Consider the following 9,122-nt stretch of genomic DNA (forward strand, 5'->3'; position numbering starts at 1 on the left):
TTCAACAGCAAAAAAATGATCAAAAAAGAGTTCTCTTGTGGAATGCTGCTGCGTAGAAGATGAACAAGAGTTGGTCTAAATAAATGCATAAAAAAGCTAAAGCTAGTTGTGTACTAGCGAAGAGGTGGCGATCCTGTTATATGGTCGTTTGTGAATTACTTTAACGGATTTCCATGCAGAAAAAAAATGATATTTTCTCATTAATAAAAAACATTAACAATAAAGGATAATCAGTTTCGCCACATTTGGACTAGTTTTTCGATGTCGTGATTAAAATCAAAAACGCACTCAAAAGGAATTTGTATCGAGGATTATTACATAAGCTAACGATGCTCTTGGCGTACCTGTAGAAGATCACCTTCGGAGATTTCCTCTTCAGGTTCCTCTTCTTCCTCGCTGTCGTGTTCATGCTCTGGCCCATGCTCCTCGCCTTCTCCATCGCCATCCCCTTCCCCTTCCCCATCTCCATCACCGTCACCATCGCCGTCACCATCCCCATCAGGGTCTCCGTCCAGTTGATCGCCATCAATATCCATTTCCTGCTCATCGCCATCATCTGCCTCATCCATGATCACTGATCGATGCACCTACCGCCTATTACACCAACAAGCGATAACTTTACTGAGTTTTTGTTTGGGAATTACTCTACAAATGCCTGTTTTATATAAATCACTCAACGACTCTCGTGAAAATTACGCCCATCCGTTCTAGAGAACGGTTCACCGAAAAGTGAAAAATCGAATCGAACCAAACAATCGTTCTACTCATTCGAACTATTCGTTGCTAGGCTCGCCTTAGCCGTGCATTAGTGTAAATACTTTTCAGGATGCATTCACTCTGCTGTAGTGCTTGGTTCCTGACGTCACGGAACTAGAGTTTGGCAGAACCACTCACAGTAGTATAGGCTCAGCGATGTGTCCTTGAAGAGGTGGATAGGTGTTTAGGGAAGATAAACAATATCCTATGTTGCTAAGAAACGTGCAACCTGGAATCTAAAACGCAATTGAATGAACAAAGTAGTATTAGTTAGTCGCAGTTTTAGTTGCTAGAAATAATTCCCATCTATGGCGTATAATTTAATGGGTAAATGTATCCAGATTTTTTAACTGTTCCAGTAAGCGTGTAGAAGAAAGCCAAATTGATCACATAATCATAAATAATTTGAGCTTCATTCAACAATGCTACAATTGGGTGGTAAAGACGATCATTTTTTAAAATATCGCGCCTTCAACTGGCATCACGATTGGTACAATTTTTTAAAATATGAAAGCCCTATTCTTTATTAACTATTCACAAGAACAAATTCGTGAATTTATGCCAGAAAGCAATAATTGCGGCATGTCGTCTAGATGACCAAGAGAGTTATTTTTCTGCTTCAATATAGGACTGATAACTCTCCAAACTATTGTCATGACGACGTAACATCGTCCCAACCACCATCCCCGTTGCTCAAGAAAATCGATGCCGTCTAAAATATGTTACCTGTTGCTAAAGATCCTATTTTTAATGCACAGTTATTTCCATCCACTTTAATCCAGCCATTCATAAAATGTAAACCAGACATGCGTCTAGACTTTGTTTTGTTGAAAATCGAACCGATCTTACAGGTGGTTGATTGGTGACGTTGCTAGACGATCTATCAAGGACGGGCGGAAACGTACTGCGCCGGTTCAATGCAACTTTGATGTACTGCCTTTATTGATCAAACCCAAAGCATGTAAATAGTGAAACTTCCCAAACAAACCTGTTGCATAAAAGGTAGTTGCAAAAAATAAAAAAATACATGACAAACAAAAACAACTCTACCCATAGTTACGGCGTTGCAATCGTAGTACGGCAGGAAACACATGGTTACACTTAAAAGAATAATAGTAGACCGTGGGTCTATGGATTTGAGACTCAATACAAAAAACAATTCTACGTGACTCATCACCATTAGAAATATCTTAATTCGTTGATAACGTATCATTGAAAACACCCAATCGATTACTGTTCTTCCTCTATTTAACGCTACTCAATTTGCGGCTCTGTCACTATGGTAATCGAAAATTTGCAATCAGAAAATGGAAGTGCTAAACACGTTTTCACGAATAATTGGGTTCCAGATAGTTAGCGCGACGTGAAATCACCCCAAACGTAAACCGATTTGCGAGGAAGGATACGGACGATTGCAATTCTTCACGTGATCAGCATTCATCATCACTCTCAAGGTTGATGTATTGTTCTATTCCGCAGCTAATGATTTTACTCAAAATATATCATGCTGTGCCCGACTATGCTCAACATGTACAGCTGCGAAGCCTGGCTTTAACGTGAGCGGGGTAATACTTCACATTTGGCAATTGTTGTCCAACATCATCTGCCATTTATTTCCGAGTTACATCAGTTCAACAGGTTCAAAGTTGACGATGCGCGTGTGAAGGACGTCGAATACGAAAGGATGCATCGTTTGCCTACGTCTTGTATCCGGCAAAGCACGGTCCTGCCCCAGGCGATGAAAATTATGGCCGTTTATGTGTATTTGCATATGATTTATTGTGCAGAGCGTGTTAACTGGCGTATGTCGAGTTGGATTATGGTGCGTTCCGTAGGCCAATTTATTGCTCATTCGGAACGAATAAAAAGAAATAGCAACTGAAACTTTAAAGGGCACAATGATTTCCTGTTGAAAGCGTAAAGATACAATTGAACGGAACGGAATTCGTGAGGGTTCGCAATATCAAACGAAATATTTGATGCAAATTGGCAAAATTTGTGTTCGCCTTTGTAGCATTCGACGGAGCCACCGTAGTCTGCTGGCGCCATCATACAGCATCAGCTATAAACGCCAAAGCATAATATACCAAATGCTCAAAATTTATCCGATTTGTAGAATCTGTTATTTCTACGCCATAGGAAATTCGTGTGTTTACAATTCGTCGTCCGAAATATATTCTCTGTGAATATGCTAAATGATTCATCAAACATCTTTCTTTTTGACCAACTAATGCCGCCCAACAGAACGTCGTTTGTTTGAAGAGAATTTCGATTAGCACCTTCTTATAGTAAATAGTGCTGCTTTCTCTTTGACATCTCAATCTTGACTCAATTTCCAGAATCGCTATCCAAGCTCAGTTACACTGTAACTAGACTTAACATGAAGCAGACACTTTTGTTGGTGCTGCTCGCAACAGTTAAAGACGTGGTTCTTATTGGTCAGGGAAGCGAAAGTAGTGATTCGAAGGTAAGTTCCGACATGCATTCGCGTGCATTAGCTTTCCCTGGGATGACCACGCTTCAGGTATGTAAAGAGTTTATGAGCATTCTAAATCGACTCAATTATTATTTTTTTAATAAGCTCCAGTGTTCCTACTCCCTAGATTACAATGTGTACCGTGACGAATGGTCGTTTGTTCAAATCACCCACCAAAGATTATCCCGTGCGTCGGTTGGGTATCAATCTTGGATTCCAGGTCAACTACAATCTTCCGTTCAACCTGATGGCTTTTTACAAACCAACCTACTGGGCCCGAGCCTTGGTTGGTATTGTCCAAGGCAAATTCCAACCAACGACTGTTGTGTCCGCTCGTGATTTTAAACGCTCGGTTACCCACCGAAATTCAGACCTCACGGCTGGCCAACTGTATCGCGCTGCTGAAGAACTCATGGAAACTATGCAGTTTGGTTCCGATTGCTTGGCTAAAAGTGTTTGCGAACTGGCGCACAGCCCCTTCCATCGTAACGCCAACCAGGAAGATTTGCTAGTCGAAGTAGCGCATTTCTTGCTAACGTAAGTAAGCAGCTAACGTTTGTAAGAATGTTGCCAGAACTCACACGTATAAAGAGCAAAATTCGAATTTTCCAGACCATCAGTACACCGGTCTTTCGGAGAGGCAGAGCACCGGGATCGCATCAAATACGAGATGGCCGAAAATTTGGGTGCTAGTGGAGCAGATTGTGAACTTATTTATTCTAGCTGCCCTGTCTCATTGTTAGCTCATCATTCCAAATTGGAATAAATGTGTTTTTACGAAATAAATACCTATGATGTCCGGGTGTTGCGGTTGCAAGTGTTCGAAGGGAAATTTTTAAAAGGAAAAAAACTGCTATTTTTTCCCACGCGTTGTACTAAAAGACAAAAAGCTTCGTTATCCTAGACAATCACCACCATCAGGGGCCAGGAAAACTGTCGAAAATAGCGTTATTGCCCTACAATAGTTTATCAGTCTGAATTGCCATTTTGTGCATTCTGGAAACAACCAAATTGTGCGAAAATCGCAACACATTTATTATTACATCGCAGAAATCGAGATCGTAACATTATGTTCAATTCAATACCCAATTGAATCTGTGTTTTAGCTATTTACACTATTTTTTTCATGCTGATGTGCTCTGAATTGACAATTTATTACAAAATGTGATAATGTTTCTTTGTCCTGACCCTGTCCTGTTCTGAATCGCATAACCCGCTTACGTGTAAGTCCTGTCCACCCCAATACATTCGCTGATCGCACTTTACTTTACTCTTTTTTACTGGTTTTTTTGGAATCTGGCGGTACGTTCTTCACTTTCTTTCGTTAGTCTATCCTATTCTTCTTAGCGAGAGTAACAACGTAACTCATCCTCGTATTCCTTAAGGGAATCCATATGGAAATAGCGGTTAATGTTCACTCGAACTCGAGTTTTCCGTTAAAATGGAAAATTCTTAACATTTTTTAAATATTTCGTATACGATAGAAGCAGGTTCAAGTAGGCGTCCCGACCGTGAAAACATTGGCTGCGATTCGATTTAGCTAAAACAACCTTCGGCGACTGCTCTGGTAAGTTTTAAGTTTTGTGTTTCTGCAATAAGCTGTTGCATTAACAATCGAATTCTCCTTCCAGCTGAAGAAGAAAAACGTGGGCCAAAATGGCACATCCTGTAGATCGCACTCAAGCGGACATTCGACCAACGTGTCGGGCGATCGTAACCGGTCTGGCACAACAAACAACAAGCAGCAACAACCGAAATAAACCCACAGTGCTAAGTGAAATCCGGAAGGTAAGGAATCCGTATGCTGTACCAGCGGATGCTGGTCCAATACGGTATCCGTAAAATATGCTTGTTGGACATGACCCGGAACAACATCGTGCTTGAGGATCATCAAGCAGTGGTGTGAAATTGCAAGTTAATTTTATGATGAGAAAAGGAATGGTGATTTAAACCGATTCGAAAAGAAGCTCACCGGTGCAACGGTAAGGTATGAAAGTGTTCAGAATATGTCATCTATCAGAAATTCGAATGATTGAGCTATTAAAGTCAATTTCCGCGGCGGAGTGATCCCTCATCATCATAAACACAACGATATTGAAATACTCTTTCATCATTGACACTATAAATTAGAAATAAAATGAAATAGAAATGAAATGCTTTTATCACCACCGTGTGCTACCAAATGATGCAAATGGTGCAAGGGAGCTACAGTGAGCTCCATCCACAGTTTAATGCCGAGGGAGAGCACCCAAATGATAAGTAATAGTAAAATATGCAGAAATTCATAAACGTTTCCGTAAAACCAAATTAGATGGATGTAATGAAAAAAAGAAAGTTTGGTAAATTAAGCGAAGGCAAAAGTGAATTAGAAAATCAAGAAAATCAGGAATGAATGTCATCAACATTAAGGACTTTAGTCAAACTGCCAAAGATGGCAGGGCCTGTATCCCTTGTTCCGGTGAAGTAAGCTCTAAGTTGACTTCAATGCTGTTTAACGACTTCCTATTCGGGGGGACAACAATACCCCACGCTTGGTAGTATAGCAAATTGAAAATCTATCTCATTAGCAACGCTCAAGAAGGCTTCGGTAAGTATAGTCATAATGGATTCCTTTATGGGCATCTACTATTCTGTCTATCAGTCTGTATCTGGGCTAACTAACCTTATCTATAACCTACTATCGACTATTACTTACTGCTACCTATGGGGTCGGACGATAGGCTTTCCTCATCTCCATCATCGCCTGGATCATACATATCAGCAGTGGCCGAATGCAGGCGATCGGCATTGTTTCCATTTTCGCTGTGTTTATGCTGCCGCTGTAGATCTGCCAGCTGCCGGCGTAGCTTCAAAGCGCGACTACGCAAGTCCTTCTCTCTGCTCACCAGCGCCTGTATCCGACCGAAGGTAATCTTCAGCTGCGATTGATCCACGGACCATCGCGTATACAGTTCCGACCACAGCACAATGCTGATGGGTGCCACCGAAGGCCAGATAACGGCCGGATTCGGCTCGTACAGTGGATTTAGCAGAGATTTGACAACCTCAGGGCGATTCAGATGTGACCACAGACTGGTTGTTCGAGTAAACACTTTGAGCCTTACCCGCTCATGCTCACTATCACACAAGAACGTACCATATTGGCTGAAGTAGCTGTGCTCGAAGATCACTATCAACAGGCGGTGATCATACTCGAAACTGCAAGGGAACTGGGCGTACAATTGATACACGCAATCGAGAAACAGCAGGAAGGTCGCGCTCGAGCTTTTCCGTCTCTGATGCGCTGGCGTATAGCACGAATGCTTATGTCGGGTTGAGAACGGATATCCGCCATTCTCGCTCGATAAGCGCATGCAATCTGTGGAAAAAACGGGAAGCGTGAGATAATGCGAATGCTCGCTCGAAGACAATTGAGTATGCCGCTTCCAACACTTACCCCCGTATCGTTCGGCAGTCAGGATTTAATGTAATTTGCGCTCTTGTCCGTCTTCGACGGTTCTTTCGTCGGTGTGGTTTCCGTGGGAAAGGGTTCCGTCGACGGGCCTTTCGCGTAAAGTAGCACTCCGTCCATTTTGTTTGCTCCATTGTTGGTGTAACCGTCGCGTTGGTGTAACCGTCGCGGTGGTTGGTGTAACCGTCGCGTTGAACCCGCTTAAGCGCTCGTTACACGAGTGCGCGATGCCACAACCCAGCGCGAGGAAAAACGCACAATAAGCGCCGGATACTCGTGCGTGCCATTGTCGCGCCGCCGTCGAAAAATCAATTTTGATCGCGGCCGTCATCTTAGCGGGACCGATTTGTACGGAATTTCACAGAATTTGCACGGAATTGGGGCGCGACAATCGCAACACGTGTATCCGGCGCTTTACAAACTTTTCTTAAGTTTAGAGGGGCAAGTTGAAGCTGAAGTGAATTTGAAGTGCGTTTCAGCGATAAATCTTTGTTGTGGTAAGAAATGGCCCAAAAAGTGGCGAAAGGAAACGTGCCTCTACGACACCATATGGATACCGAAAGCGACGAACAGGAGGTAGTAAAGGGCATTTTCTTGCTAGCAGAAAAAGCGATCAGCTGATTGTATTTCTCTTCGCTTTTCCAGTACACAGCCCTCAGCCGGAAACTGCAGAGCAAGGTGGAGGCCCTGAAGATTCTGCGCTACGAGCTGGAAAAATGTCGCACAGAGCGGGACCAGTTCAAGCTGATGGCGGAGACGATCCAGCTGCGCTATTCGGCCATCAAAAACTCGCTCAACTCACCCGACTTCCAAGCGGCTGGCTTTGGGAACAGCTCGGCCGTAAGTCTACTAGTGAAACAGACCCGTGAACGGAACGAAGCGCTAACCACGGAGGTGGAATCGCTCAAACAGCGGCTGTATGATCTCGAGGGAGACATCAAGGTCGTGCGGGCACGGAACGTTGAGCTTCAGGATACCTGCAACAAGCTGCATACGGCCAATGAATCCATACTCACCGCCAACGGAGATAAAAAGTGGCAGGAGAATAAGTCCCAGCTGATTGCCCAGTTGGAGCTGCTGCGGAAGCGCAACGCACAGCTTCAATACGATTTCCGATCGTTGCTGGACGAAAAGGAAGAAGTGGTCACGGAAAGGGATGCGTACAAATGTAAGGTGCATCGCCTGAACCACGAATTGACTGTGGCACTACAAGGAGCCACTGGAAAGGACGAAGGATCACCGCAACCACTACTGGACATAGATGCACTCGTGCTGGAGAACAAGTACCAGGCAGAGAAGATAGCTACCGTCGAGAATGAGCTTCTGCTTGCGCGACAAGCCGCCAGCAAGTACAAGGTAATTCCCCAATCCCTATGAATTCCATCGGCCACTATATAACTAACCTTTCGCGAACTAACTGCACGCCGAACTAACTGCACGCCTGGGACTAGTCGATGCTGGAAACGAACCGAAAGAAGGGAATCATTAAATTTGGCACTAACAACAATAACAAAACTATCATATCCCACTCACAAGGTTAGCGACGACGATTCGCGTCTCTTCTCCTCCGGTTGATCACTAATAAATGTCCCAACTTTCCCACTTTCAGTTAAACATCTGCTGGAGAAGGGAACCGTGGACGAGTTGCCGTTGAAAGCTGCCACTATATCGGATCTGAAATCGCTCTGTTTAGCTCTGCTGGATAATGTTAACGATAAGAGCCTTGCTCTATCTCACCAGAAACGGACTAACAAGTAGGTGTCCAAACAACGCGTCCTCGGCCGAGCCCGATTTATGGCACCTGCCCCTTACTGCATCTCTTTTTCTTGCAAGGTTATTAGCTAGCAAAATTACTGAACTAGAACAACGGATCAAGCTGCTCGCTGGATGTGACGATCGGACAACGCTTGCATCTCTGTCACCCTCCCAGTATCTGCTGAATGGGTACAGCTCGGCAACCGTGGATCAGACAGATCCGGAAGCCGATCCAACGCTACATCCGGGAACACGAACGACACGTGAGGAGATGATGCCTCCGGAAGGACACAGTGGTTCTAGTGGACCAACACACAGTGGGCAGCGGACGGAACCCCCCTCTTCAAGCTCGAACAAAAGCGCTCTACTCAGTTGTTCCGATGACGATGGCGTTGAAGGGAGCGACAACGGCGGTGATGATGTTGATGAAGACGTGGATGATAGGCGTAGTGGTCGACAGACTGGTGAAAGCACGGGCACGACCGCTTCCAACACGGAGGAACTAAAGGCAGCTATCGCACAGCTGGTGGCGACGGTAGAGCGTGAGTTTGCCGAAGATGAAACGCCACTTCCTCCCCTTCCGGATGATATCCTAGCTCTGGTCGAACAGTTTATGCAGGCACCCGCGGACAGCGAAAGTCCGTCCTAATCTCGCGAGACTATTATTTGCAGGTTCAGTTCTAG

General features: G+C 44.3%; 1 protein-coding gene and 1 pseudogene across 4 annotated transcripts in view; both read right to left on the bottom strand.

Moving 5' to 3' along the window:
- The window catches only part of LOC125952705 (dynein axonemal heavy chain 5), a 39,171-nt gene that overhangs the window by 23,615 nt on the left and 6,434 nt on the right, over positions 1-9,122 (bottom strand). The window lies entirely within an intron of this gene.
- On the bottom strand, positions 4,365-8,103 carry LOC125952725 (myotubularin-related protein 9-like; annotated as a pseudogene).

The sequence above is a fragment of the Anopheles darlingi genome, chromosome 2, assembly GCF_943734745.1.
Source record: "Anopheles darlingi chromosome 2, idAnoDarlMG_H_01, whole genome shotgun sequence".
Lineage (NCBI taxonomy): Eukaryota > Metazoa > Arthropoda > Insecta > Diptera > Culicidae > Anopheles > Anopheles darlingi.